At 59.4% G+C, this 8799-nt stretch overlaps 1 protein-coding gene across 2 annotated transcripts in view; it reads left to right on the top strand.

Annotated features, from left to right (window-relative positions):
* Positions 1–1559: 1559 nt before the first annotated feature.
* ZBTB46 (zinc finger and BTB domain containing 46) overlaps positions 1560–8799 on the top strand; it is an 88609-nt gene continuing 81369 nt past the window's right edge. Inside the window, exon 1 of one of the 2 annotated variants that reach the window (XM_016938378.3) lies at positions 1560–1646. The gene's annotated coding sequence lies outside the window, so the exon portion shown is untranslated. Of the gene's footprint in view, positions 1647–2338; positions 2539–8799 lie in introns of those variants that run through there. The other variant, XM_024352135.3, reaches the window with a different exon arrangement.

Genomic DNA, 8799 nt, shown 5'->3' with positions numbered 1-8799 from the left:
TTCATTCTAGAACTCAGCACGTTTCTTTTTTTTTTCTTTTTTGAGACAGAGTCTTGCTCTGTCGCCCAGGCTGGAGTGCAGCGGTACGAACTTGGCTCACTGCAAGCTCCACCTCCCGGGTTGACGCCATTCTCCTGCCTCAGCCTCCCGAGTAGCTGGGACTACAGGCACCTGCCACCACGCCTGGCTAATTTTTTGTATTTTTAGTAGAGACGGGGTTTCACCGTGTTAGCCAGGATGGTCTCGATCTCCTGACCTCGTGATCCGCCTGCCTCGGCCTCCCAAAGTGCTGGGATTACAGGCGTGAGACACTGCGCCCGGCCCTCAGCAAGTTTCTACCAAGACAGGCAGCCCTAACCTGGCAGGTGGGGTTGGCCTGGGTCGTGGTGAGATCAAGGTTTGGTTCTTACGGGCAGGCCTCCTAAGCGATGACTGAGTGCCACTGTGTGTTCCGCCAGGCAGCTGCTGTTGCTCTCCATCCCTGCATGGACAACGGACATGGCAAACCATCAACACTGCTCTCCTTGGAGGCTGTCTAGGGAGGTCCAGACATCTTGGGAGAGACTGGAGCTCTCTTTTGTGCAAGAGAGCGTGGGCAGGCTCTGCGGGAGGCCCTTGGGGCAGGCATCAGGGCTCTGGTCCTCCTTGCTTTGGCTCGGTGGGCCCGAGCTCTCCTGTCTCCCCAGGCCTCCTTTCCTCCGTGGGGTACAGCTGGGCTCTGGGTGGGCAGGTGGGGGCTCCTGCAGGCAGTGCTGTTTTCTCCAAGGGGGATGCACGTGACCCGCCAGACCCTCCTGGAAGCCGCCTCTTCTCAGGGTGGTTGTGCTCAGCCCCCACTTCCCGAAGGTCGGTGAGGCTGGGGCTACAGTTTCAGACCAGAGCAGGCAGTGCCACCGAGAGGGTGCCGCGCGAGGTAGGCCGGGGACGGGGCTTCTGGACCGCAGTGCCATCCCGGCGACCTTGGCGAGGGGATGGGAACGGGGTGTCCGCACAGCCATTTCCAGGCGCTCGCGACGGCAGTAAGGGAGTGTCCCAGGCGTTGGTCCCGGCAGCCACACCTCGCTCGCCTTTGCTCACTCATGGAGAGCCCTCAGCCGCCTCCCACTGCCGCTCCTGAATGCGCCTCACACATCCAGATTTGAAAGCACCCATAGGGCCGCCGCCTCCCACCTCCGGAGGAATCCGCCGCGCTGGGCCCGCAGGGAGGCAGGCTGGACGGCCCGGGCGCCTCCCCATTGGTTGGCCGGGCCGGGCTCGACTCCCTCGCGCGGCTGCCGGCCACAGGCTCACCTCCCTTCCCGCCGCGCCCGGGGAGAGGAAGCGAGGTGGCCTTTACCCCCGCGCAGGCCGGCCAGGAATGCGGGGCCGCGCTTCCCACTCCACCCGCCCGACGGCTGAGGACGGCGGAGGCGAGAAGCGACGCGCAGAGTCCGGGCGCCGAGTGGTGGAGACGCGTCCCAGGCCGTTCGGATCGGGGCTGCATACGGGCTGGGGCGAGGCCCGGGCCGCTGGTTCCCGCCCCCTCCCGGAGCCATTCGTCCCCCGCAGACAACACGACGGGAGGGACCCACGCGCGGCCGCCGGTGCCCCTAGTCAGCCAAAAGCGAGCCCCACTGGCGGGCACCCCCACGAGGCCCGCGCCCGAGGTGCGCCGATCTCCGGGTGCGCCGAGGCCCCCGAGGGTGGGCGCGCGCGGTGCCCAGGCCCTTCCGGACCCCGCACCCCGGGCGGCCTTCCTTGGGGGCGCCTTTTCCGCACCGCGAGCGGCCCGCGTTGATGCCCGGCCGGGCTGGGGGAGTCGCCAAGTTTGCGAGACGCGCGCAGCGCAACGGCGCGTCAGGCGCGGGGACGGCCGGTGACCTGGGCACCCGCGCGCCCCCGAGGAACCTGCGCGTGGGCAGCGCCCGGTGCGCGGCCCGGGAAGGGAGCGGGTGCCCTCGCCGGGGTCGCCGCTCCCGTGGGGTGGTTTCCAGGCTGCTCCGCGCTCGCGGGGCAAGGGCGCGGCGGGGGCCAGGGGGACCCCCGCGCCGCGCCGCCCCAGCACCCCGCCAGCCCAGGGGAGGGGGCTTCCCACAATGCCCAGCGAGCTCCAGCCCGCACTTCCGCTGTCCGGCCGCCCGCGGGGGGGGAGAACGGACCCCCGGCGCGGCCCCCTGCGACCCCGCGGCGCGGCGCCGGGGGCCGAGCGAGGGGCGGGGCCGGCGGCCGGGCCGGCGTGGGCGGGGCCCGGGGCGGTGGCCGCGGCCGGGGCGCGGCGCGGGCCAATCAGCGGCGGCCGGGCGCGCGCCGGGGGGCGGGGTCAGGGTCCGCGGGCGGGGCGCGCGCGCGCGCGGGCGGCGGGGGCCGCGGGGTTGGAGCGGGCGCGGGGGCGCGCGCCGGCCTGACGGACCGACGGACGGACGGACGGACCGAGCAGCCCCGGCGAGCGCGCAGCTCGGACCCGCCCGGACGCAGCGCCCTCCCGGCGGCGGCGGCGATCACCGGCGCCGGCCCGGCGGCCGCGGCGCCCGCCCTCGCCCGCGCCCCATGGGGTCACAGGTAAGCGGCGCCGGCTCATTGTCCGCGCGGCCGGGCGGGCGCATCGCGGCGGGGGCCGGGCCCAGAGCCGGGAGCCGGGAGCCGGGAGCCGGGGCCGCTGCGAGCCCGGGCGCGCCCCCGGCGCCGGCCGCCCCGCCACGCCCCGCCCCGCGGGGGCGCCCTCCCGGGGGCCATCGGCGCTCCCAGCTGCGGCGCGGGCTCCGGGGGCGGCGGCGGAGACCCCGGCCCGGCCCCCGCGGGTGCCCCCCAGGCCGGCGGCGCGGGGCGGGGCGCGCGGGGGCGGCGCGGGTTCCCCGCGGGGCTGAGCGCGGAGGCGGCTGGGCTGCCCCGGCCCCTCGGCCCCCGGCACCTCCCGCCGCCGCCGCGCTCCCTCCCCGGCACCTCTGAGAGGGGAATTTTCCAGCTGGTAATTTCTGCTGCGTCAACGCCTGGCCCCGAGGCAGCCCGGGGGCGTCTTGGCGCCCCCCGCCCGCGCCCCCCGCCGGCACAGCCCAGCCGCACCCGGAGCCGCCCGCGCCGAGTTTGCCAAGAGTCGGAACTGCGGGAGGTGGGCGCGGGCGGGTCCCGGCGCCCTGAGGCCGGGGGGTCATTGTCTCCCCGGACGCCGGGCGCCGGCCTGGTCTCCATCTTAATCGCCGGCCGAACCGGGGCGCAGGGGCCTCGGGGCGGGGCGGCTCGGGGCGCGGAGGGCTCGGGGCGCGCGGGGCGGACGGGGCGCGCGGAGGAAGCGGGGTCCGCTGCGAGCCGCGTCTTTGTTTCTCTGTAAATAGACATGTCAGTTTCGCGGGGGAGCGCGAGCCGGTGTCTGACAACTCAATCCCTAAGGCAAACGGGGAATTCTCTGCGCCAGAGGGAGGGCTCCTGCTAGTTGGGGTTCCCCTGGCCCCGCTGACAGATTCACTGTTTGTAGGTTTAACGAAGCACACACAATAGGGCTGGACCGAGGAGCCAGGGTACAGACCAGATGGGGCGAAGAACGGATATTTTCTGACAGCGAAGAAATATAAACAAAAGAAAGTTTGACTGAGATTCGCAGCAAATTTCCTCTCGCTTTCCATGCTGCAATCTCAACGATGCATTTGGAGTGGATTAAGGTGGCAAGATTGTGATCAGCATTGTTTAAAGAAATGCTAATTAGAAACGTGTTTAGCGCACGGCCTGGGCGCAGACACCTGTGCGCCGAGAACTCGCGGGCATTTTAATTGTATCGATTGTAGAATCTTTCATATTGGCTCTATTATCAGAGCTAACTTCCCGTTTGGGTAACAGACTGGATACATCTCTGCTGCTGGCACTGACGCTGCCTCTGCAAGGCACTATTTCACTCTACAAGAGTGGAAAACAGTTTGTTCATCAAAAGGAAATGTATAGAAGGGGTTTTTCACATGAATAATGAAGCAAGCGACAGTATTTATCAGAGTAGAACCTTTCTGCTCGGTGTGTTTTACGTGTTTCCAACTGGCACCTTTGGGCACCTCAGCCTGGTTACCACTGCAGAAAGGACTGAGGAGTGAGGGGAGTACTTGGGCACAAGTTACTGCAAATTTAGGTGGGAACTTACTGTGTCCCCTAAAAAGCTAGACATCTTCTCCGTAACTGAAGGAAGAGGGCTGGGGAGTTACTGTCAGATTTCTCCTTGGGGCGTGGAATGCACTCACTTTGAGGTGTTTAGAAATCCAAAATTCCGCCTTGCCTTCAGGCCAGCCTGGGGACAAGCATTTAATTAAGCCTCTCACTGACAGCATTATCCTGAACGTGAGAGTTTTCTTTTGCTTAGATGAGGTGATTTCTGTTCGGGTTTAGCTGTTTTGTGTGAGGATGAGTCGTTCTGTGCTCAGACCTGAGTTCCACTCCTGTTTCGGATGTTCGGGTTGGGTGGACTGTTACCTAAGGGCCCCCAGGTCAGTTCCACCAGGGCCAGGCTGACCCAGTGCCCTGCGCCCTCCGTCCCTCCCCAGCCCCTGGTGGTCACAGAGGTCAGGAGGTAAACGCTGTGAACGGTGAAACTGCTCCAAGGATTTAGAGGAAATGCCGTGGGGGGTACACAGTTGTTATTGTCAGACGATGTACTATTTACAAACACTGAATTAAATTTTAGCAGAGTGAACTTTCCAACACTGCCCTGACGTGCGGTTTTTAAATTAAGGGAAATTGGGCCACTCTGTCCCTGTGGCCTGTGTTTCTGGGACAGCGGTGCAGCTCCAGTGCTCTGTTCTCCATCAGAGGTCTTAGCCCGGCCTCTCAGAGCCCTGGAGACCCACTTCGTGCACGGTGCCTAGACGGCTCCACAGCCTGAGAACTGGAGCCGAACGGTTCCTCCCACTGCTGTGACTGGTGCCCAGGCACCCGCTCCACTGCTGAGTTAAAGTGAGAGGAAAGGTCTAGAAGTCCTTGCCCCTTCCCATCCTCACACCCAGTGTCACGGCGTCTGCCGTGGTAGGTTCCCTGTCCTGGGGACTTCGTGTTCTTGCCTAAGTACCGTTCTTGTAAAAACTCAGGCTGCTGCTTCTCCCTGGGCTTCGCATGTTTTACCTGGAAGTCTCATGAGTGACCTTGAGTGATGGTTGATACTTGCCTCTACTGGTTTTTCTAGCAGATTAAAAAAAAAAAAATACCCTTTGAATCTGTCCCCTCCCCTGGGGGAAAAATTCATCTTGTTGCTGCTAAGTTTGCTTGAATGGCCTGACTCCTAAGAATAAATGTTTGATTCAAAATCTCTATTAAGGCCACAGACTTATTCAGGTCTTTGAGAGGCCGCCGCCTTATCCTGATTGTGGTCCTCTTGCCGTCTGCCGCGGCTCCGGCGTAGCTGTGAACTTGTGCGGAGTGCTGGGGTCTTAGGCCATGGGGTCCATGGGAGGGATTTTCCTGCTTTTCTGTTATCACTTAGACCCTTTGAGTGCCTCACATATACAGACCCAGGCTTGGTGTTCTGGTTTGCTGGTGATGACAAAGGGGCCCAATGGTGTTGTTTATAGATGGAAAAGAGAAAAGATGTTTTTTAACAACCTAAAAGTGGTTCTGAGGCTGGGGGTGGTGGCTCACGCCTGTAATCCCAGTGCTTTGGGAGGCTGAGGCGGGCGGGCCGCTTGAGGCCAGGAGTTTGAGGCTGTAATGAACTGTGATTGTGCCACTGGACTCCAGCCTGGGCAACAGAGCGAGGCCTTGTCTCTAAAACAATAAAATTAAGTAATAAATAAACAAATAAAACATTGTCCTGTTAAAGCATAAAAACAAATGAAACCAGTGAAATTTGACCTAAGTATGATTTATGCAGAGTTTTCTGTTGAATAGTTCTGTTGCATAGTTGAGTATCAGCAGTGCCGTTTTACTCTAATTTACAATTTAAAATTATTAAATGCTTCTAAACATCATTATCTGGATTAAAAATTTGCTACCATAGCTATTTTAGAATAGAAAGTTGAGAAACTAGTGTATTTTTCAAAAGCATTTGCAGATCTTTTGTGTTTTGACAGATGGGCTTTTGCGTCTTACCGGAGACACTCGGGGTTTCCTATTCATGACAGCTCTTTGGTGTTACTGAGGGCCTGCCGTGGACCAGACTTTGGGCCAGGTTGGTGACAAAGTTTCCACGGAGGTGGGTTGGGGGCACGCAGAAACCACTGATGTGACCCAGTGTGGTGGCTGGCAGAGGCTGGCGAGAAACGGCCCAAGGCTGGGAGGAGGGTGCCTGGACTGCTGTGGGGAGTAGCACCGGAGCCCAAAGGTGACTCGAGGGAAGGGAGTCCACTCAGAGATCCACCCGCACGGTTCCAGACCTGGCAGTCATCCAGTCCTGGTGGAGCGAGTCATATTCCAAACCCTGCTTCCCGGAGAGTGGATTGCTGGCCGGAGGGCAGGGCCACTGTACGTAGGAGGCAGCTTTTGGGAGCTGGTCAGCTGTCGGGGTAGGCATGAGGAGCAGTTGAGTTTCACGTTGTACCTTCTGAAGACTTGGTTCAGCGCACATAATGCCTTCCCAAGGACACTCATTGTCTTTTTGGAAAAGTCATCCGTGAAGCATTTCTTTTTTTGAGAGGGAGTCTCGCTCTGTCGCCCAGGCTGGAGTGCAGCGGCGCGATGTCGGCTCACTGCAAGCTCCGCCTCCCGGGTTCACCCCATTCTCCTGCCTCAGCCTCCGGAGTAGCTGGGACTACAGGCGTCTGCCAACATGCCCGGCTAATTTTTTTTTTTTTTTTTTAAGTAGAGATGGGGTTTCACTGTGTTAGCCAGGATGGTCTCGATCTCCTGACCTCATGATTCACCCGCCTCGGCCTCCCAAAGTGCTGGGATTACAGGCATGAGCCACCGTGCCCAGCCAAAGCATTTCTTCTCTGGGCCTGTCATTGTCGGCCCAGGTGTCGCCCCCGGGCTCCTCTTGGTTTCTCTTTGAGCATCTCTGACTTACTAGCGACTCAGTCCTTCTCAGTTTCCCCCAAAATGGAAAAGAGCCACATATGTGTGTGAACAATCAGTTTCTAAAAATGTCTTCATTTATCTGAAAGTCGGGCAGCATTGCTGCTTGCATGGGACACACAGATACTTTGTTTGTAAGACATTTTCGTTTACAAAAGTGCATCACATCATCTCTTCCAACCACTCTGAAGAAAATGAAGAAAATGAAGCCTCTTGCACAGAAAGCCTTCCCATTCGCTGGCATATAGCTGCACGCGAGGCCTGCGCAGGTGCTCCTCTGTGGAGATGTGGAGAGGGGCACTGCTGTGCCTTGGGCTGCGTGCAGAGGGCTTAGGAACTCCCGGTGTTGACAGCTGCCTTTGTGAGAGGTGGACACACCTGGACCGCGTGGCCCACGTTACTCTGGGCAAGTCTTCTTCTTAGTGTGGGTCACCTGCCGGAGGGACGGAGGCTTTGCTTATCTGCTGGGGCATGGGGAGCAAAACTATGGCTCTTAACTGGGCAGAAGAACGAGAAGTCGGCCCAAGCTAAGCATCACCTGTCGCAGTGTTGATTCGCCGCTTTCCCAACTGACTTCCCTGAAAGAATCCCACAAAAAGTCACAGAGATTAGAAGCTTCTGAGTTATGAAGAAACTCGAAGGCCTGGTTGTTGATTTCTGGGCTGTGGAGGGGCACATCCAGACACACAGGCTTTCTAGAAACACACTCATAATCCACTCATTGGCCATAGCCAGCCGCTTTGCAGAGGCTGAGAAGTGGAGCAAGGCTGTTCTGGTTGGAGGAACAGCAAGTGCAGGGATAGAACCAGAAAACAGAGTTGTTGACACAAAGTGCCCAGGGCTGTTTGTGCAGCATGGGGACAACTGGCCCTGGGAAGCGGGGAGGGAGGGGTTTGATGGTAGTGAGATGGTGGGCGGGAGGGAGGGTTTTTTTTTTTTTTTTTTGAGACGGAGTCTTGTTCTGTCCCCCAGGCTGGAGTGCAGTGACGAGATCTCGGCTCATTACAACCTCTGCCTCCCGGGTTCAAGCGAATCTCCTGCCTTGGCCTCCCTAGAAGCTGGGATTATGGGCATCCGCCACCACGCCCGGCTAATTTTTGTATTTTTAGTAGAGATGGGGTTTCATCATATTGGCCAGGCTGGTCTTGAACTCCTGACCTCAAGCGATCCGCCTGCCTCGGCCTCCCAAAGTGCTGGGATTACAGGCATGAGCTACTGCACCCAGCCAGGAAGGGTTTGATGACGGTGAGATGGGGGTGCAGTGATGGGAAGATGGGGGAGGGAGGGTTTGATGACGGTGAGATGGGGGTGCAGTGATGGGAAGGTGGGGGAGGGAGGGTTTGATGATGGTGAGATGGGGGTGCAGTGATGGAAGCATCACCTCTCGGAGCACCCAGAAGAACGGGGGTGGGGGAAGGCGGTAAGTGTTCCTTGGCCACGTGAAATTTTGGGTGGGATTAGAACCTCTGAGTTGTCCTGCAAACCCTGAGCTTTCAGGAAAAAGGGCGTGGTTCAGGGCTTTTGTGGCAACCGCCAAGTGAGTTTTTCTGATATTTGCTAAATTAGCTTTCAAGACAACATGGTCTGTAGTCTTTCTTGTCTCGGTGTGGCCCTATTTGAATAAAATGGGTGTTCTCTTTCCATGCCATTTAAATTATTGAATCTGGTGAATGGCAGTATCCTTTTATTTGGCAAGTTAAAAGCCAGTTTAGGTATTTTGGAAAGAAGTAGAGATTATTCAGCTCCTTTAGGGGTGGAGAACAAACCGGCTGAAGAAGGCACTTGTTTGTCCAGGTCCAGCCCTGTTTCTTCCTCCTCCGATTTCAGTGTGGAATCTGCAGACCC

Source organism: Pan troglodytes, chromosome 21 (assembly GCF_028858775.2).
Source record: "Pan troglodytes isolate AG18354 chromosome 21, NHGRI_mPanTro3-v2.0_pri, whole genome shotgun sequence".
NCBI lineage: Eukaryota > Metazoa > Chordata > Mammalia > Primates > Hominidae > Pan > Pan troglodytes.
Note: the sequence above shows the minus strand (reverse complement) of the source record. Positions and strands in the feature narration are given on the sequence as shown.